Below are 22,874 nucleotides of genomic sequence, written 5' to 3'. Positions count from 1 at the left end.
CATTTTTACTAGAAATATACAAGGATTCAAGCTATTATTGAATACATAACAAAGATGCTTACTTGACCGTGTAATGAATGAGGTCCCAAAAGACTTATGCAATAATACCCATGTAGCGAGCGTTAGGTTAGCGGATCCCAGACTATCAAAGCCTTAGGTCACTAGACACAAAGTCCCCTAGAACTTAATTGCTCGAGTATTAAAGAGCTCACCCATGGTCAATTATGCATAACACATACTTTTTTTTTCTTTTTTTTTTCTTTTTTCTTTTTTTTTCAATGATCTCTCAATGAGTGTGTTTCGCTCCATCTCATTAAACCCTAGACTACTCATAAATTATGAGCCGACTACTACCCATTTGACGCCTAGCCTTATTCACAACTAGCAATGAAATCCTGCTTTTCTCCAATTTTAAAAATCAGTGTCCTATGTCATTACGAGAATAGCAAAAATTCTAAATATAACCAAGTGATTAAATTCCAACAAACAAACAAGTATGATCATGATCTAGCTTAAAAGCAATCCTATAAGACTTTGTGAAAATTTGTGCTTCGGGCATGCAAATCAACTCATTAGGACTTAAACATCCCTTTATTCGCTATCACTACACTCAAATCAACATCAACTTATCAGATAGAAATAGCTCAACCTAAGGGATCATGCTATATGCATGCACATAATAACACGAACAAATATGACCTAAATGAACAATCATGCAAAATATGAATTAATTGACAACTATACATGCAACATAAATCTATATGGACACTACACACAACTACTAATCCTTACATTACCACCCCCAAACTTAAAATTTTCAATGTTCTCATTGAAGGTAATAATAAGGATACAAGACATACCTAGTCGTCGGGAGGATCACCCTCTTCGGGCGGAGGATCAGGTGGCCAATCAACCTCGACACCAGTGTCTCGGAAAACAGTACCTAGAGAGTGTGTCAAATCTTCAGCAAAATGTCGGTGGATGTCATACATGGCCTCAATACGCTGAATCAACCTTCTATACTGCGCATCACCAAGACCAAACCTATCAACTGTCTGTGGTGCATGAGAGGGACCCTCTGTAAGCATGGGAGGAACCAGCCGGTCATCCTTTAGATTATCATAGATATATTCCAACCTCTTGTCAGGGGGTGCACCTAAAAATACATAACTCAAATGATCTGGCAGCGGTTTGAGCCCAAGTGTGGGAGCTTCTTCAATAGATGGCTCGAGACGCTCCTGAGAAATTTTCAGCTCTGCTAACCCAAGAGAATCGAATGGCATATCCAACTTCCTCTTCCACGGAGATGCATTCAAAACCTGCAATTACTCTACTCCTTCTTCATCTTCAATAACTGATTCCCCTATTAAGGATCTCTCTAAGGTATTTGACTTTGGCAATTTCTCAAGCTCCGAATTCACGACAGAGTCGACCAGCTCTACTTTAAAGAACTCCTCTTTATCTGTGGGTAACTTTATTGCCTTGAACACATTAAAAGTGTCCTTCTGATCTTGAACCTTCATCGTAAGCTCTTCTTTTTGCACATTGATCATAGTTCGGTCTGTAGCCAAGAATGGTCTTCCCAAGATGATGAGAATCTTCTCATCTTCCTCGAAATCCAGAATTACAAAATCAGTAGGGAAGATGCGTTTGTTCACCTTAACCAAGACATCCTCCACTATACCTCGTAGATAAGTGATGGTCCGATCAGCCAACTGTAAGGACATGTATGTCGGTTTCAGATCAGGTAGACCAAGCTTCTTGAAGATAGACAGGGCATCAGATTAATGCTAGCTCCCAAATCACACAAGCATTTGTCGAACAACAAGTTTCTAATAGTGCAAGGAATAGTGAAACTTCCAGGATCTTTAAGCTTCGGAGGCAATTTTCGTTGCAGAACTGCACTACACTCCTCCATTAGAGCAACGGTTTCCAACTGCTCAAGCTTCACCTTCCGTGAGAGAATACCTTTTATGAACTTCGCATAGCTCGACATTTGTTCTAGAGCTTCCGCAAACGGTATGTTGATGTGTAACTACTTGAAAACTTCCAGAAACTTGGCAAATTTCTTAGCTAACTTTTGCTTCTAAAGTCTTTTAGGATATGGAGGAGGTGGATAGACTTGTTTATCCCCTGTATTACCCTCATGAGGATTATTTGTAACAGATTTCTTCTTCGGTTCCACGTCGACATCCTTCTGCACAACTTTTTCAGCTACAATCTAATTTTCTGGAATTGGCAAGGGTGTAGACGCACCTGCATTCTGGACAGAATTTTTAGACTCTTCATCTTGCTGAATTTGGGGGCTTGCGACCTTACCATACCTCAAGGTGATGGTGTTCACCTGTTCTTTAACTTCTCTTTTGCCTGGATTGGCTTCTGTATCACTAGAAAGCATTCTTGGTGGTCGATTCAATAAGGCGTTAGCAATTTGCCCTATTTGGTTCTCCAGAGTCTTGATAGTGAAAGAGATATGTCCTAAGTCCAATCATGTATGAGGATTTAGGAATAACTTTTATGTAATATGTGTTGATTTCATTGATATTAATAAAAGACTTGTTTTGTTTTTATTGCGGGCTCTATCTATTTAAATGTTTAAATAAGATATATCACAGTTTAGAGTAAAGCTTTTTATGGATTGTGATGAGATCATAATAATGAGACCTAAAAGATGATAACTCTAAACTTAAATAGTTCCTGGTCGTAGGATTACTAACTGGAAATTAATAATCCGCAAAGATCGGTACATACTATGCTTGCTTCATTATGAAGGATGTCTGTTCTCATAGACATTTGTGTGGTGACACTATAGCTAGTATGTAGGTGCTTATTATAGAATAAGTTCACTGAACATGACTCACACAGCTGAACAACTGATGGAGTTCACTCACGTGTCAGCAGTTGTTCACATAGTGATATTTGTACAAGTATCCTTAGACTTGAGGTCATCATAGTCATCTTGTGTACACTAAACTATGCTTTGGTTTAGTTCTTAGTCTCAAGGGACAATTATAAGGGCTCTACTGGGTATAGGAATTTGTACACGAAGATAGTGTATGATCAATAAAGGATCTACCCCTTCCAGTGTAGGAAGAGAATGTTCAATGATGATCCACTTATGTTAGTTCAGGAATCTCTGGCCAATGAAATTAGAAAGGAGTTTCTAATTTACATTAAATAGAACTAAGCATAGTGAATGGAAAAGCAAGTGATTAAATAAGATAGGTTTGACACGAGTTTCATGCCTTGTATTTAATCGTGACATTGCACGGTAGAAGAAATTAATTGTACGGTAACTACTCACTGAATAGGTTCTTGGTATTCTAAGCAGTGAATTCGTATTATCCGGATAGTCGCGATATGCTGAGAAGTATCCCTCACGATGTAGAATAAATATGATTAATTAATTAATCATATTTAATGAAATAGAGAATTTATATAAATAATGATAAAATAGTTTTATTATTATTTATTTCTACTACCGGCTTAATATTGAATCTACAGGGTCACACCATAAAAGAGAATGATTTAATGGTGGAGAAATTAATTAATAATGGCTGATAATTATTTATTTATGAAATAAATAATTAATTGGAAAATTTAATAATTGATTAAATGAGATTTAATTGATTATAAATTAATTAAGAAAAAGTTCTTAATATTATTAATTAAGAATTTAATTTTTGGAAATTAAATCAAGCGAGAGAATTATTTCTATAGTGTTTAGAAAAAGGATTAATAATTAAAAGGTGTTTTAATTATTAGTGAGAATAATAAAGGGTTAATAATAATAATATTTTACGGGAAAATTTTCAGCTGAAAATTTTGCCTATAAATATAATATTATAGACCCTATTTTTGCCTCAACCCAAAGATTTACAAAACCCCAATTCTCTCCACCTCCTCCTTCTCCATTACATCGTTTTCTTGGTGGATACCGGTGGAGTGCTTCACACTTGAGGAGCAGCTGCTAAGGATCTCCGCTCATTGTTCTTGGATCGCCATTAAAGACCTCCATCTTTCCATTAATGTAAAGCTTCTTAAGGTAAATATATTGAACTACGAATTAAATATTATTTTTCGCATGGATCCTGCGGAGGGTTTCGGTTTTTATAAGATATAAATTTACGTTTTCGTTGCGTTTATGTGCTAAAAACCCTTCAGATAGAAACAACCTGGCTTTTGCATATAAGAGCCTGGTTTTTGCACATAAGCCTCAACTCCTCCAATTCAGATTTTTCATTCGAAGATTGACCTGCACCTCCATGAGTTTGTTGTTGAAGTTGGAGTTGTTGTCTTGGTGCAAATTATTGCTGAAAACCAGGAGGATTGAATTGCATTTTTCCAAACTGTTGGAACGGCTGTTGCATCGCATTCTGATTGTTGCTCCAGCTGAAATTAGGATGATTCCAGTTGTCAGGATGATATGTGTCTGGAACTAGTTGCTGCAATCTCTGAAAGTTGCTCATAAACTGAGTTGATTCACTAGATATAGCGCATTGCTCCGTCGCATGCGAACCTGCACACAGCTCACAAACACTGGTTATCTGATTAACACCATAGTTAGCCAGAGAATCGATCTTCATAGACAATGCCTTTAGTTGAGCAGTGATAATCGTAGCTGTATCCACTTTAAGAACTCCTGTTACCTTGTCATGTGGCAATCTCTAGGTTGGATACTAATATTTATTAGCAGCCATCAGTTCAATTAGCTCATAAGTTTCATTATAGCTCTTAGCCCATAAGGCTCCACCTGATGCTGCATCGAGCATGGGTCTTGACTGTGCTCCCAAACCGTTATAGAAGTAATTGATGATCATCCAATCAGGCATTTCATGATGAGGACACTTCCAAAGCATCTCCTTATACCGCTCCCAAGCTTCACATAGCGATTCCCCTGATTGCTGCGTAAATTGAGTAAGAGCATTCCTGATTGCAGCTGTTTTTGCCATAGGGAAGAATTTAGTGAGAAATTTTTGAGCAAGATCTTCCCAAGTAGCAATCGAACCAGCTGGTAGAGAGTGTAACCAGCTCTTAGCCTTGTCCCTCATAGAGAATGGGAACAGTCTCAGTTTCACTGCATCCTCAGACACACAATTGAACCCGAAGGTGTCGCGGATCTCTATGAAATCCCTGATGTGCATATTTGGATCTTCCATTGGAGAACCCCCCCCCCCCAAACTGGCCTGAATTCTGTACCATTTGAATCGTGCTGGACTTGATTTCAAAGGTATTAGCAGCAATGGCTGGTTTGACAATGTTAGACTGAATGTCATTAATCTTTGTATGAGAATAATCCATCAAAGCTTTCGTATCTGCTGCTAGTTCTCCCATTGCAATAAAAACTAGAGTACCTGAAAGACATGACTAAAGTAAACCATGTAAGAAAATAATCTGAGTTAGTGAACTTTAACCACCACTGATGAGAAGCACATAAACTAAATTTAACACCGAGTCCCCGGAAGCGGCACCAAAAACTTGTTCGCACTAAAACACACGCGAAAATACACGCAAGCATACGCGATCACAACTAGTATAAGATATAAGTCAAGTTCGTTCCCACACGGACTGGTTTAGGTTAAGTTCAAATTATGCACTTATGCAACAATGTATGGTTATCATTCAATGCTAAGACAAATAACAATTTGAGTTTTGATTTAACTAAGTGATTATACTAAATAACATTAACTAAGAGAATTAAGATTGAATTACTTATATGATAATAAACATAGGATTCTAAGTTCATTAAATACTTCATTCAAAGTTATATTCTTTAACCCTAGCATGTGATGGTGATGACAACTAATCAGATAACACAAAATTAGTATACACTAACTTTCGTTATACGTATACCCTACTATCAAACATCCACAATTAAGATAGAAGTTGAATAGACACCAAGTATGCTTAGTCCTTATATGTCTATAAAGATTGAAAACATAATGGTTTAAGAGCAAGTTATCTATCGTGATTGCATAGGGTGAATAAGATGTTTAAAATTACCCACGAATTATGCATGTCAATTCATACATAAACCTATGCTAGCATGGCAAGTTCTAAACCTCTATATTCACTGTCGCTTCAATAGAGATTAACAAACAATCTTAGATGTTAGCTATGCATCAAAGACGAATAAGCACAACCAAACTAATAAATCATAATTCACAATACACAAAGGATTATAAAACAATTAACTATTGAAATCCATAAATGAATCCGTTAGAACCCTATGACAATGATTAGTTCATAAACGAACTCATCGTCACCATAGGTTCCAATGAAAACATGATAATAAACAATATAAAAGTACCAGGGTTCAAGGACAAATCAAAAACAAGCATCAAAGTATCAACTATATTGAAGAATACAAAAGTCTTCTTCTCCGTAGCCGTCTTGTGCTCTCTAACTCTTCGTCTTGCTCTCCCTTGGCTCCTTGTTATTAAAAATGAATTATTATGGGTTTATTTAGGCTTCTGGTGGATCTGGGCCCTCAAATTCTTTGATTTCAAGTCAAATCAGGATTCTGGCACAGGGTTAGGGTGCGCTGACGCGGCGCGAGTGCGCGGCTTGTCTGCCTTCTAGGCGCGGGTGCGCGGGCCTTCTGGTCCTTTGACTACAATTCTTCTTTTGGCCATAACTTGAACTCTGTTCAGCGGAATTTGATGATTCAACAGTCCACGCGAAGCTATCGAGATTCTCTAAAACTTGAACATTTCCTAGGTTCCAATTCTGATATCTTTTCAGCATATTTCTTTGAGAAGTTCATTTATTCATCCAACTAATGCCTGTAATGCAATAACACAAAAATACATCAAAAATACCAATAACTTGAGTCCAAAACACCAACTTAAGCCTGTAATGAAGCGTTCCAAGTAGATATAAAATCCACTTATTAGACTTACCAATGCTTTTATTCACCAAATATTTGTTCTGAATACAACATGCTATGTTAACAGCTTCTTCCCAAAAGTTTGTTGGCAACTTAGCATCCTACAACATTATTTTTGCAGCTTCAACTAGAGTTCTGTTCTTTCTTTCATTCTTACCATTTTGCTAAGGTGTTCTTGGAACTGTGAACTCTTGAGTGATGCCCTTGTCTTTACAGAAATCATTCAGTATGGAATTTCTGAATTCACTTCTATTATCACTTCTCAATCTTTTCACAAAAATATGATCTTCAGCTCATATCTCAATCTTTTTTATGTGTTCAATGATAATATATGGAGTACCATCTTTAGAATGCATAAATTCCAACCAAGTTTATCTTGAGTAGTCATCTACCATTACAAGTGCATACCTCTTCTTTGAAATGGACATGACATTCACGGGACCAAACAAATTCATGTGGATAAGTTGTAAATGAGCATTGATAGAATTTACAGTTTTGCTTTTATGACTTGATCTTTTTATATATCCTTTATGACAAGCATCACAGACCCCATCTTGAATAAAATCCAGTACATGCATGTCTTTCACCAACTCTCTTCTTACGAGAGTGTTGAGTGCTTTGAAATGTAGGTGATAGAGTTTTCTGTATCACAACCAGCATTGATCATCAGATGCTTTGGTGTAGAAGTGTTAGATATATTTGATAATGTCATGGTTAATATGTTTTATGTTTAGCTTTCAGATCTTACTGAACAGGATAAATCAGTACTTAACTGTTGATCAGTACTTATACTGGAAGTCAGGACTTAAGGATATCAGTACTTATATTATCAGGAGATAATCATCAGAAGATAGATATCAGAACTTAAGTGCTGAAGGACAATCAGATAAGGACAATAGCTGATTAAAGGAAAGAAGATCAAGATAAACATAAGAAGAGATATGCATGAAGAAGGAATTCCGTGAAGAATGGAATACTTGGAAGAAAAGATATCTGATTGATATATTTTAGGAAGCAAAATTATATTCCATATCAATTAGCGATTATCTTGTAACTGTGTAGTATATAAACACAGACATAGGGTTTACACTATAAGTGTTATCATCATTAGAAAAGATTATTCATTGTAACCCTAGCAGCTCTCGTGATATTTGTTCATCATTGAGAGGTAACAGTTTCATACTGTAACAGAGTTTATTGTTTCAATAAAGTTTGTTTTCTGTTACTTAAATTCTTAAAGTTCGATTTGAGTGTACTATACACTGTATTCACCCCCTCTACAGTGTGTGTGTGACCTAACAATTGGTATCAGAGCCTATCTGTTAACATACATACAGTTAAAAATCCAAACACAATCATGTCGGACACAGAAACTCCAACTAAGCCTATCACAACTGAGGAACCACCAAAGACACAAATTCAGAGTCGGTATGAGACCATCAGAGTCCCCATACTGAGACCATCTGAATATCCTATATGGAAGGTAAGGATGACCATGTTCCTGGAAGCAACAGATCCAGAATACCTTGATAGAATCAAGGAAGGTCCTCACAAACCAACCAAACTCGCTGTTGCAGTTGCAGGTGAAGCAGCAAAGACCGTACCAAAGGAGAAGAGTGATTATACTGCTGAGGACATAGCATCAATTGCTAAGGATGCTAAGGTACGACACTTACTGCATAGTGCCATTGATAATGTAATGTCAAACAGGGTAATCAACTGCAAGACTGCTAAGGAGATATGGGATGCTCTGGAAACAAGGTGTCAGGGAACTGACACAATTAAGAAGAACAGGAAGACAATACTCACTCAAGAGTATGAACACTTTGACTCAAAGACTAATGAGTCATTGAATGATTTATATGATAGATTTGTCAAACTTTTGAATGATTTGTCATTGGTTGATAAAGAGTATGATCTTGAAGATTCAAACCTTAAGTTCCTGTTAGCTCTTCCTGAATGCTGGGATTTGAAGGCAACGACAATAAGAGACAACTACAATTTTGTTGAAACAACTCTTGATGAAATCTATGGAATGCTCAAGACTCATAAGCTGGAGATGGAACAAAGAAGCAAGAGGAAAGGAGGAAAGTCAAGGACAGTTGCTCTTAAGGCTGAAGAAGAATTCCCCAAAACAGCTTCCTCAAAGAAAGACAAGGGTAAAGCTCTTTTCATAAAGTCTGATACTGAGTCATCAAGTTCTGAGAGTGATGATGACTCAGATTCTGAAAGCTTGCCTGAGACTGATGCTGATGAGGAGATGATGAAGCTATGTGCTCTTATGGTGAAAGGAATCACAAAGATTGCATACAGGAAGTTCAGGAAGGGAAAGAAGTTTTCCAGGAAAGGCATAAGTTCTGATAAGAAGAATTTCAGAAGATCTGAAGGCAGAGGAGGAAAGTCTGACAGAGGAGATTACACCAATGTTAAATGCTATAACTGTGGTGAGAAAGGCCACATATCTCCTGACTGCAAGAAGGTAAAGGGTGACAAAGGCAAGGCTTTTGTCACAAAGTAGAAAAGCTGGACATACACCTCAGACTCTGAAAGTGAGGAGAACTATGCATTGATGGCAAATGCTGATAAAGAAAGTGCTGAGAGCAGTTCTAAAGCTGCTGAAACAAAGGTACCTCAGACTACTTATGCTTTTCATACTGATGATATTAATGAGTTGAGAAGATATCTTAAAACCATGTTTGTTAGCTATAGAGATCAAACTTTAACATGTGAAAGATTAACTTCTGAAAATCTTGCATATAAGAAAAGAAATGATTTCTTAGAAAAAGAGTTAGTCATGTTCCATCAAACTCAGAAGGATAGAGATGATGCTTTTTATGTTAGGAATGAAGTGCTAAAATTAAATGAATCTCTAAAAACTGAGTTAGAAAAGGAAAGAGAGATTATCAGGACTTGGACTAACTCTGGCAAAACAACTCAAAATTTGCTAAGTAGTGGAAACTGGAAAGAGGGCTTAGGTTATGGAGAAGATAAGAATGATAAAGGAACTGAAGAAATTAAGCCTGTTGTTAAGCAAAAGCCAAAGTTTAAACCTGTTAAGTTTGTAACTGTAAAGTCTGAAAATGAGAAATCAGAAGTTAAAGAGGAATTAACTTCTGACAAACTAAAACAGGAAAAGACAGCTGAAGTGAACATAGGCTTAATGACAAAGAAGCAGCTTAAGCATAAGCTGAAAGATGTCAAGAATGCAAACAAGGTAAAATCACCTAGGAAAAATAGGAATGGAAAGGAAGGTGTGAATAAAAGCAATGATTATAAACCTGTTCCTGATGCTCCTAGGAAAACATGTCATAACTGTGGAAATTCTAACCATCTGGCTTCTTTTTGCAGGAAGAATAAGAATATTAACTCCTTACCTTCAAAATCAGGAGTTAAGAGTCAGTCTGTTAGATACAAACCACAAAATCCTTGTTTTCATTGTGGTAGTTTATGGCATTCCATTTATACTTGTAAGGAATATCATAGTTTGTACTATGATTATTATCAAATAAAACCTTCTTTGAAGAAAGTTTCCATTGTTCCTTCTAGTGTAAATTCTGATTCAAAGTCTGATAGTGTAAGTTCTGATAAGAAAAATGTTAACATAAACTCTGATGCTAAATCCGCTGCAAATGTTAACAAACTTAATAAGGCCAAAGGATCCAAGCAAGTCTGGGTCCTTAAAACTAATAATTAGTGGTCTTTGTGATTGCAGGGCAACAGGAAAAATATTCTAGTTCTGGATAGTGGATGTTCAGGACATATGACTGGAAATAAGACCCTGCTATCAGACTTTGTGGAGAAAGCTGGCCCAAGTGTTTCTTATGGAGATGGCAACATTGGAAAAATATTGGGATATGGCAATATCAATCTTGGAAATGTCATAATTAAACAAGTAGCTCTGGTCTCAGGACTTAAACACAACCTACTGAGTATAAGTCAAATCTGTGACAGAGGTTATCATGTTGATTTCTTTGAAGAACACTGTGAAATTGTGAGTAAATCTAAAGGCCAAGTTGTTCTGAAAGGATACAGGCGTGGTAACATTTATGAAGCTAAGCTTTCAACAAGTACTGATGGTTCTGCAATCTATCTGATGAGTAGAGCATCAATTGAAGAAAGCTGGAATTGGCATAAGAAACTCTCTCATTTAAATTTCAACAATATAAATGAACTGGTCAAGAAAGATCTTGTGAGAGGATTGCCAAACACAGTATTTGCTCCTGATGGTCTTTGTGATTCATGTCAGAAAGCCAAACAAAGAAAATCTTCATTCAAGAGCAAGACTGAATCATCAATTCTTGAGCCTTATCATCTAATACATGTTGATCTATTTGGTCCAGTAAATGTCATGTCTATTGCAAAGAAGAAGTATGCGTTGGTCATAGTGGATGAGTTCACCAGATACACATGGTTGTATTTCTTGCACATAAAAAGTGAAACTGCATCTATCTTGATTGATCATGTCAAACAGCTGGATAAAATGGTCAAAGATTCTGTGAAAATTTTAAGGAGTGATAATGGCACTGAGTTCAAGAATTTGATAATGGAAGAGTTCTGTAAAAGTCATGGAATAAAGCAGGAATTTTCTGCTCCTGGAACTCCACAGCAAAATGGAGTTGTTGAAAGGAAGAATAGAACTCTCATTGAAGCTGCACGTACAATGCTTGAAGAAGCAAAGCTTCCAACCTATTTTTGGGCTTAAGCTGTGCAGACTGCTTGTTTTACTCAAAATGCAACACTCATTAACAAGCATGGAAAAACACCATATGAGATGGTGAAGAAAAAGAAGCAAAATCTGAAATATTTTCATGTATTTGGATGCAAGTGTTTTGTTCTCAAGACTCACCCTGAACAGCTATCAAAGTTTGATCTAAAAGCTGATGAAGGAATCTTTGTTGGATATCCACTTTCCACAAAAGCCTTCAGAGTCTATAATTTGAGAACAAAAGTGGTCATGGAATCTATCAATGTCTCTTTTGATGACAAGAAGATCACTGGTCTTGAAGATTTCATTGACCATGATCAGCTGAGATTTGAAAATGAAGACTCAAATTCTGATACTGAAAATCCTGACAGTCTAAGTCCTGATACTGTAAACTCTGATGGATTAAACTCTGATGTTATTGAAACTGTGGTGACTACGTCAAAGGAAGATGCACCTATGCAGGGGGAGCATACTCAAGATCCTACCACATCTCAAGAAACATCAGAACATGCATCTGGCTCTTCAAGTTCTGATTCGTCAAGTTCTGATAAGCCAAGTTCTGATAGTGTTGAAAATCTAAATACTGAAGAATCCAACTCAGAGAGCATAGATTCAGGGGGAGCATCAGAAAATGAATATAGCATGGATCATGGGGGAGCATCCAGTTCTAGAGAAAACCTTCCATCTGCAAGGAAGTGGACAAAATCACATACATCTGATTTGATAATTGGAAATCCTGATGCAGGTGTCAGAACTAGAACAGGTACTTCAAATGAATGTCTTTACAATTCTTTTCTCTCTCAGACTGAGCCAAAGAAAGTGGAAGAAGCTCTTCAAGATGCTGATTGGGTGCAAGCAATGCAGGAAGAGTTGAATGAATTTGAAAGAAACAAAGTCTGGACCCTAGTGCCAAGACCAAAAAATAGATCTGTTGTTGGTACAAAGTGGGTTTCAGAAACAAAACTGACAGTGATGGCATAATTACAAGGAATAAGGCAAGGCTGGTTGCAAAAGGATATTCTCAACAGGAGGGAATTGATTATGATGAAACATTTGCACCAGTTGCTAGGTTAGAAGCCATAAGGATATTTTTGGCTTATGCTGCTCACAAAAAGTTTACTGTCTTTCAAATGGATGTGAAAAGTGCTTTTCTCAATGGAGAATTGGAGGAAGAGGTATATGTTGAACAACCTCCAGGTTTTGTAGATACCATACATCCAGATTATGTCTACAGGCTTGATAAAGCACTTTATGGACTTAAGTAAGCTCCTAGAGCATGGTATGAGACTTTAGCTCAGTTTCTTCTGGAGAGTGGATTCAACAGAGGGACAATAGACAAAACACCGTTCTACCTCAACCATGGAAAGGACTTACTTCTGGTCCAGATTTATGTTGATGATATCATTTTTGGATCTACAAATGACAAACTTTGCAAAAAGTTTGCCAAACTAATGCAGTCAAGATATCAGATGAGTATGATGGGGGAACTTAGCTATTTTCTGGGCCTTCAAGTCAAGCAGAATGAGGAAGGCACTTTTATTTGTCAAACCAAGTACACCAGAAACTTGCTAAAGAAATTTGGAATGCAAGATTGTTCAAGTGCATCCACTCCAATGGCCACTGCTACAAAACTGGATAAGGATACCGGTAAATCAGTAGATATTACTGACTACAGAGGTATGATTGGCTCTCTACTCTATCTAACTGCTAGTAGACCTGATATCATGTATGCTACCTGTCTTTGTGCAAGATTTCAAGCAGATCCAAGAGAACCTCACTTAACAGCTGTAAAAAGAATCTTTAAGTATCTTAAAGGAACAGCTGCTCTGGGATTATGGTATCCTAGAGAATCAGATTTTCAACTAATAGGTTACTCAGATGCAGATTTTGCAGGGTGCAAAATTGACAGGAAAAGCACAAGTGGAAGCTGCCAATTTCTTGGAGGCAGATTGGTTTCTTGGTACAGCAAGAAACAAAAGTCAATTTCCACATCAACTGCAGAAGCAGAGTATATTGCTGTAGGAAGCTGTTGTGCACAGATTCTTTGGATGAAGAATCGGTTACTGGATTATGGGTTAACATATTTCAAAATCCCTATTTACTGTGATAATCAAAGTGCTATTGCTATGATAGGTAATCCAGTTCAACACTCTATGACAAAGCATATCAGCATTAGGTACCATTTCATCAGGGAACATGTAGATGAAGGTACAGTGGAATTGCATTTTGTTCCCACAGATCAACAACTAGCAGATATCTTCACAAAACCACTGTGTGAAGCTACTTTTACAAGATTGGTAAATGAACTTGGAATGGTTTCAGGTTCTTTCTCTAAATCTGCTTAGACTTGTTCTGTGTTATCAGACTTTATGCTCAGTATTTACAGAATTAATCTCATTGTATATTCTGTGCTTAATTGATAAATGTCTTTAAGTACTGACTGTTGTCTGATATATGTTTCTAAACTCTGTTAAGTGATATGCCTGTTCAAGTAACTATTCAATCCTATGAGGATAACTGTGCTAGATACTGACCTAGTAGTCTTCAATAAACAAATGATTCCATGTAAGAAGTAATTATTTCAGTGGAAATCTTATGACACTAGCAAATTCTGATAATTGAGCTTAGTTAAGTTTACTTTGTATATCTTATTACTAAGTCACAAATTAGAATAATGCTACTCATCTGTTAAGTTATGATACTAGTAAAACTGCTGAATGTACTAAGTGCTGATAAACCTCACTTATCAAAAAAAAAAAAGATCAAAGAATAAAATTAGGTACTCCTTTGAGATCTAGAGTAAAAATGTGGAAGGGACGACCCAAGTGCATTGCTGGTATTAAGTAAATATGCATTAGAAAAGCAAAATATTTTCTTGGTGACTTTTCGCACTCTATGATTAATGGAGAAATACTCTGATAATGGCATAAATTCTGATAAGCAGTCGTGACTCACTTACACTGAGAAGCCACTGTAAAATAGAATTTCAAAAGATGCATAAAATTAGCACAAAACAGTTGAGGTGGACTCAAGCATGAACTCATTCATCAGTAGGTTTCAGGACAATGACAGATCTTTAGCAAAATTTTAGTTATGCCTTATTTCTAAGATGTACTGAAGTGAATCAGACTTTACTCTTTGTCTGTTATTTAGCTTAATGCACACACTAATCACTCCATCTGAATGATGAAAATTTATGTGGTGGTCTATGTTATTTTAGATAAACAGTCACTGTGTCACTTTGCACAAATTCTGAGGACAAGTTCGAGTTACACGTTCTAATAATTAAGTTCTGAAGTCTATAACTCAGAACTTGTATGAGGATTTACTAAGATGGGCATTCCTTTTTCGAGTTAAGAAACTATGTTCTGATGACTGTTAAGTTCTGGTATAGGTCTAAGTTCTGATTTTTCAGTCTAATCCTTTACTTGGCTTATCTGTGAATAAAACTTGGTAACAGTCTCAGTTTAATCTAGAATATGTTGAAGTGGAAGATTAATAGTCACAATGATTAGGATTAATGGTATTCGTACTTGAACAGTCCACTGTTTCTTGTGTCTTGTGCGGTCTAGACCATGATTCCTATTTCCAATGACTGTTCTTCTTTTTCAAGTCCGGGGAGACGAGGTAGACTTAACTCTACCTGTCAGCATTAAATATCTTTGCGTCTCCTGGCATTCTCTTGCCTATATAAGCAGCCACTTCACATTAGTCTTCTCATCACACTTTTATCACAAATTCAGTCTTGTTTTTCATTTACTATCACAAATGGCTGAATTTGGCTGGTTCTACAATTACGGTGATGAGACTGTGCATGTCTTTTTGAATGGAATTCCAACTCCCTACCCTATCACCAACATCCCTCACAATCTCTGGATTCAATTTCCAGAGGTTATCAAACGTGATCTGGTGGCCGTTCGAAGAGACCTTCACCTTCGTCGTATCCGTCAGCAAGAGCGAATCATCCAACTCGCCATCTTGTTTGTCGAAGATAGGAAGAGGAAGATAACTTAATCTTGTCTTCTTCCTGTTCTTCTTCATCCTCAGCTTTGTCAGGCTTCTTAGTTAGGATTAAAGCTGTTGATGTTAGGATTAGAAGCTTAGGGAAAATCTTGTATAAGTACTGATGTAAATTTCCAAATTCATGAATGTATTGTCTTGATATATTAATGAAAATTGTTTTTACTTCAAGATTTGATCTCTGAGTTATTTGTCTTGTGTTGATAAATCCTGATTGATATTCTGATGACCATTTAAATTTGTTTTTATTTAAGTTCTGATTCTCTGTCAGCACTTATTCATCGACATTATCTCGGTCATTTTTAACATGATTTATTTTCAGAATATTAATGTTGCAGTGAAAAATAATTCAATCAGTGCTAACGGGTTAAATTTTAAATTAAAATTGTTTCCCTTGATACATGGAACAGTTTTTCCTTGAAACTCGGCAAATGGGTAAGTAATGATTACTGTTTTCTCGAGCCCAGTAACTGTCCGTTATTACTCCATGTCTGACAGGTGTCCAACGGTAATTTTTTTTTTTATAAGTACAGCAGAGAGAAGATTTCTTTAATCTTTTTAATTTCTTTATCTTTTATCTCTCTTCTTACTTTTACTCTCCTTCACTTTACTTTTTCCGTTGTTTTCATACAGACATTATATCAAACACCTAACAGGCATACTTAATTCTCATTTTTTTACATGGCACCAAAGGATTTAATCATTGATGGAGCTAAGTTTGTCCCTAACAACTATGCTGCAGTTCTTGATCACACTGAAGCTCCATCTGAATTGCACTTTGTGCAAGATCTTCTTGCACATAGTGAGGTTGGGTATGCCCTAACTCAGCCTGAATTATTTTCATGTCAACAAGTTCTGAGGTTCTGGAGGACTGGAGTTTTTGATGATGGTGGTAAACAAGGAACTCCCAGTATTATCTTCCAAGTGGGTGATTCATCCTATGTAGTCACTCCTGGTGCAGTACGAAGAGCATTACATCTTCCAGAAGATTGTACTTTCTCTATACCAGAGGAATCAGAACTTCGGGAGTTAATGACTGATTTGGGATATGAAAAGAGTCTGATGAAACTAGGACAATTGAAACGGGCTCATATCAGAAGAGAATGGAGTCTCTTCTTCGATTGCATCACCAAGGCTTTTGGCAACAAGTGTTCAAACTTTGATGCTATCCCAATAATGAGTCAGCACATCGGGTATGCACTTATCAATCAAACTCACTTTGATTTTGCAACTGCTTTAATTGATTTTATTGGGGATAGGATGACAGAGGATAGAACTGTTGTTTACTTTGCTCGATTCTGTCAACTTATTTATACGTATTGTACTGATGAACCCCAGTTAGTCAGCACTCAAACCCCATCTTTTAATGTTGCAAAAAGGTACTTTAACGACCTGATAAATGCTGATACAAAGAAATCAATGGTGAGACCATTACAGATTCCTCAGTCTGTGAAACAGATTCTGGTAAATGCTGATCCTGCTACTTACAAATCTGTTTACTCCAATGTTCAACCAACTCACCATAACCAAAATTCATCATTTTCAGTCCCTACCACTCAGGGTATATCTCAGCCTACCCTCAGAACTTATCTCAAATCCTATCTCTCCACTTCACAGACTTCTCAACCTTCTTCTTCAGCACCTACTGTGAAGCCTACATCCTCTAAGCCAAAGAGAACAAAGACTGTTCCTCACATACCTCAAAAGAGGAGGAGGATTACTTTGAGAGATGAATCAGATTCTGAGGAACAGATTCCTTCTTCAGAACCTGTGGTAAATGAAGCTGAGAAAGCAACTTCTCAGAAGGATTCTGATATTGGGGGTTCTAAGCTTCTCAAAAGGCTTAGACGAATGACTGTTCCTGAAACTCCCAAAGAATCCAAATCAACAAGGAAGTACAAGAAACAGAGGGCACAAAGGCCAGTTTCAGATGATGAGGAGGAAGCAGCTAAGGAAGGGGATCAGGAATCTCTGATCTCACAAGACAAGGAATTTGCTCCAGTCACTTCTTCTCTATCAACTCCATCTCTGGAAGCTGTATCTAACAAGGCTAACTCACCATCTGTGTCTCTTGTTGATCCAGGCACAAGTGCTGAAATTGATCTTCAGAACCTGGTTGTGCCTGAAATACTTTTCTTAGAAGCTCCAACAGCAAATAATCCTTTCACAACACCTGTTACTGATGCTGTTCAAACTCCAGAGTTATCAGCAACACCTTCTCTGCATCAAGATGCTGATGATCAGACTTTAGGTGAGCATCAGGATATGGCTGTTGATCAGAACTTAGTATCAGAACAGCAATTAGAGGATGCTGAAGCCTCCATTGCTACTCACACTGTTGTTTTATCAGAAGATACTGATTCTTTAAGTTCTGATGCTGCAAATGCTGGAGATACTGATGAAGCTGCTCCAACTGTAGATGCTGATGAAGCAGGTCCTTCAGGACATACTCCTCAACCGACTCTTCCTAAGTCTGAACTGGTAAAGGAGTTTGTTATCAGGGATGCACCAGTGCCTTGGAGTGAAACTCCTGCAGGACAGGAGTGGACTAAGGAATGGAACTCAGTTTCATGTGTTCCAAATGCATTACATCTTGCTGAGCACTTGACTAAAGCTGATGAAATGTTAAAATCTGATGATTTTAAAACCCAGCTTAGAGTCACTGCATTGAGTACTAAACATCTACAAGGTCTTCATTCAACTACTCATGCAGAGCTACACAAGATTCAGGAGAACTTTATCAAACAAGAACAAGTTTGGAAAATTGATAAGAAAAAGTTCTTTCAACCTACCATTGACAGGATTGCTTATATTGAGAAAACTCAAGCGAAACAACAAGCTCAGATTGATGACATTCTGACAAATCAAGCTTCTCAGCAATCGCAACTTACTGAAATCCAGACCTCAGTGGAATTACTTATCTCTCTTTTACTACCTGCTGATGCCAAAAAGGGGGAGAAGGTAATTAAGTCCAAATGCAAAACCAACAAGACACTGCATGGAAAGGATGATGGAAAAGATGACCAAGGAAACTCTGAAATGGGTAGTGGTCATAGTCAAGGTAGAAGATTCACATCAAGACGAGCTAGTCATAGGACAAGTTCTGATACTGGGAAAAGAATAAGTTCTGCTGCTGGTAAAAGGATAAGTTCTGATGAAGCCAGACTTAAATCAGGAATGGACTTGGAAAGTTTAAAGGAAGAAGAAGCCAGACTTGAATCAGAGAAAGTCACATCTAAATCTGAAGCTTCTGGTAAAAAGTCACTTCCAAAACTTAAAGGCATTGTGATCAAAGAAAGGACACATACTGAAGCAACATTAGCTAGATCACAACCACAGATAGATCCAAGATCCAAGGGTAAAGAAAAGGTTGGTGAACCTATCAAGATTTATGTACCTCCTGAGGAAGAAGAAATTACTGATGAAAAAGATGATCTTGCTCTGACTTCAAGAAAAGTTCTTAAAATAACCTCTGACATGGCTCAAGTTGTTCAGAGTCAAGAAATTGTAAGTTCTGATATTCAGAAGAAGCAAGTAACCTCTGACAGAGCTCAAGTTAACTTGATATCAGAAAATAGATCAAAGACACTCCTACCAGGATTCACTAAAGCAAAACAGACTTAATCTTTGAAGACTACTGCGAGTGGTTTTGAAGCAAGAGTAGTTACTGGAAAGGAAGCTAGAGATAAAACTGGATTGGGAAGTGCTAATGAAAAAAGAGTACACAACACTACCAATGATCCAACTTCCTTGAGTGAACCAGGTATTGGAGCAACTCCTGAGAGATTGAATCAACTGGAATCTGTACAGATGGTTTACCATACCTACTTGAAAGAATACATCATGTTGTATTTCATGACAGATGGTAGGGTTTATCATATAAGACAAAATGCCATTCCATTGAAGTATTTTGAAGAATTGGAGCATGTACTTTTCTTACTTCAAGTGGATGACAGAATAACAGAGACTGCTGCAAACTATTTAAAAGAACAGATTCAGAGACAGAAAAGGCTTTATTCTGTTAAGTCTGACAGCATATATGTTCCAAAGTACAGAGATCACAATGGTGATATTGTTGATATGAAGCCTAATACTGCACAGATCAGAACGTATCTTGGTATTAAGGGACTTGAATTCAATCTAGAGTCTGACAAAGCTTATGTCATAAGACTAGATCAGGAGTTGAGAAAAGCTAAGATCAATGATCTCAGAGCTGCAATCTTTCAAACTGGTGAAGATACTGCAGAGCTTAAAGATGTTAAAAGGAGAATGATTGATGAACTAAGATATGCTGAGAAATGTTTGTTGAAGAACTATCTCAGAACAACTCCTGACATCAGAGAGATCAGAAAATGAAGAAGCCAAGTCGAAGATCTACAACTGCTTAAATATTGATATTTATACAGACTGAAGTTGTTATCAGAAGTTGAAGTTGGTAAAAACTTTAAGGACTGTAAGTTGTAGTTATCTAGTCTATTTCTCATGCATTTGTACTTAATGTTTTTGACATCATCAAATATCTGTTAAACTTGTATATTATGTTAATTTACAAGTTGGGGGAGATTGTTAGATATATTTGATAATGTCATGGCTAATATATTTTATGTTTAGCTTTCAGATCTTACTGAACAGGATAAATCAGTACTTAACTGTTGATCAGTACTTATACTGGAAGTCAGGACTTAAGGATATCAGTACTTATATTATCAGGAGATAATCATCAGAAGATAGATATCAGAACTTAAGTGCTGAAGGACAATCAGATAAGGACAGTAGCTGATTAAAGGAAAGAAGATCAAGATAAACATAAGAAGAGATATGCATGAAGAAGGAATTCCGTGAAGAATGGAATACTTGGAAGAAAAGATATCTGATTGATATATTTTAGGAAGCAGAATTATATTCCATATCAATTAGCGATTATCTTGTAACTGTGCAGTATATAAACACAGACATAGGGTTTACACTATAAGTGTTATCATCATTAGAAAAGATTATTCATTGTAACCCTAGCAGCTCTCGTAATATTTGTTCATCACTGAGAGGTAACAGTTTCATACTGTAACAGAGTTTATTGTTTCAATAAAGTTTGTTTTCTGTTACTTAAGTTCTTAAAGTTCGATTTGAGTGTACTATACACTGTATTCACCCCCTCTACAGTGTGTGTGTGACCTAACAAGAAGCAACACTGTTAGATATATTTGTGATGTCATGTCTAATCTGTTGTGTTTAGTTTCAGAACTTAATATCAGGACTTACTGGAAATCAGAACTTACTGAAGTCAGAACTTATATCAGAACTTAAGATCGTCAGGATTTATATCAGGACTTAAATACGGATACTTTAGATAAGGAAAGCAGCTGATTTACAGGAAATGATCGTGACTAAAACAATAGAAGATATGCATGAAGAGTTAGAAGACTAAAGGACTTATAGAAGATAATATCTGATTGATATATTTTAGGAGACGGAATTATATTCCATATCAATTAGAAGATATCTTGTAACTGTGTACTGTATAAACACAGCTTAGGGTTTATACTATATGTGTCATCATTAACGAGAAAGATTATACATTATAACCTAGCAGCTCTTAGTGACATTGTTCATCACTAAGAGAGAATAACTGTTCAATTATAACAGAGTTTATTATATTTAATATACTTCATTACTGTTACATACTTGTGTTGATAAATCGATTTGATTGTATAAACACTATATTCAACCCCCTTCTATAGTTTTGTGTGACCTATCAAGTGGTATCAGAGCCTTTCTGTTAACACACATATAGTAAGATCCAAACAATCAATAATGTCTGAAGAAACACAAACTCCAACCACCAAAACTCAAGATACTCAAAACACTCAAACCCACAGTCGATGTGAGACTATTAGGATTCCCATACTGAGACCATCTGAGTATCCCATATGGAAAGTGAAGATGGCTATATTTCTGGAGGCTACAGATCCAGAATTGTGATGCCCCAAAACCCGGGGTCAGGAGTCTCGGAGGCCACGCCATCTAAACTCACACAACTCACATTACAATATATAAATACTCACACTTCATGACCCCACACTTATCACACATACACACACACTTACAGGTTATTATCTTGGAAACGAACGATCATAACTAGAGTAATTGTCAACCATCAAGTGATATTTGTTACAACCCAAAAGTAATTAATCTTACCGGGGAGTGACCTTTAGGTAAGGCTAGTCCGCCGGCCAAATATACGTTTCTTGTTTATTACCTTACATAAGTCATACTTATAAATAAGCCGAACTATAAACAACTGAAAACTAATCCAGCTTATTCTGACTACCTGTGGTGCTTCACCAAACAATCTACAGAACAACTGGTCATTTCCTACCCATTTCCTGGCTGTGGTTCTCATGGAAGGTATCTTGATTCACTGTTGTGTTGTGTCAATTTTAGAAAAAAAGTGTGAGCTAAAATGCCCAGCATAATAATGTATAGTATGAAAATGACTGTATGATAACATCATATATGATATTTATGTTTTATTCGAAAATAGTTTTCCTTGGTGATACACACCTTTTTATGAAAACAATACTTTAAGGGATTCTAATAACCTGCGAATACCTTAATAGTAATCCCAGCACCTAGGATTGGGTTACGGTATTACATCACAATTCCAATTGGAAGAATTAGGACATTCGTTGGAGCCACCGCATACGATGATCAGTCGTACTGCGATAAAAGTAACCTTTTCTACTAGTAGAGGGACGACACCTTCACATCTCGGTTATCACCCTTGCCGCATACGGGCTATGTGTCCTCATTTCGGGTATACACACACTTCGCAGGTCCATAGGTACATATTGTACCGTCTCCTACGGTACCAGTAGTCTATCCAATACACGAAGTACTTGGATCCTACCCCTCCCTTGTCCTTTAGGAAGTCCTATCATATCTCGAGAACTCGAATTACATCGAAGTTCCTCCAAGCGTTTTGCTTGTTGATAGGCATAGCTTTACTGTATATATATATGCATACTTCCGAAAGTTTCGGAGGAAGTACTAAGGATGTGAGTTGACCGTTGTCAACAGATAATTAAATAAGGGGGAAAAGTTTCTCTTTGAAACTATATTCAAAATATTAAATAAGTCGGGATAATGTTCTCCGATAATAAGAAATTATTCGAATGATATTCTGAAATCAGAAAGAATGTTTTGAATCAGGATCTATGATTTTTAAATCAATAATAAACCCTTTAATAAATAATTAAATGA

The 22,874-nt window shown here is 36.7% G+C and overlaps 1 non-coding gene across 1 annotated transcript; it reads left to right on the top strand.

The window, feature by feature from the left end:
• The first annotated feature begins 4,830 nt into the window (after window positions 1–4,830).
• LOC141699380 (small nucleolar RNA R71) lies at window positions 4,831–4,937 on the top strand. Its single transcript, XR_012565848.1, has one exon. It is a non-coding gene; the product is annotated as a small nucleolar RNA R71 (small nucleolar RNA).
• Window positions 4,938–22,874: the final 17,937 nt, after the last annotated feature.

The sequence above is a fragment of the Apium graveolens genome, chromosome 11 (assembly GCF_009905375.1).
Source record: "Apium graveolens cultivar Ventura chromosome 11, ASM990537v1, whole genome shotgun sequence".
Taxonomy (NCBI): Eukaryota; Viridiplantae; Streptophyta; class Magnoliopsida; order Apiales; family Apiaceae; genus Apium; species Apium graveolens.
The sequence above is the reverse complement of the archived record's forward strand: the minus strand, read 5'-3'. Positions and strand labels throughout refer to the sequence as shown.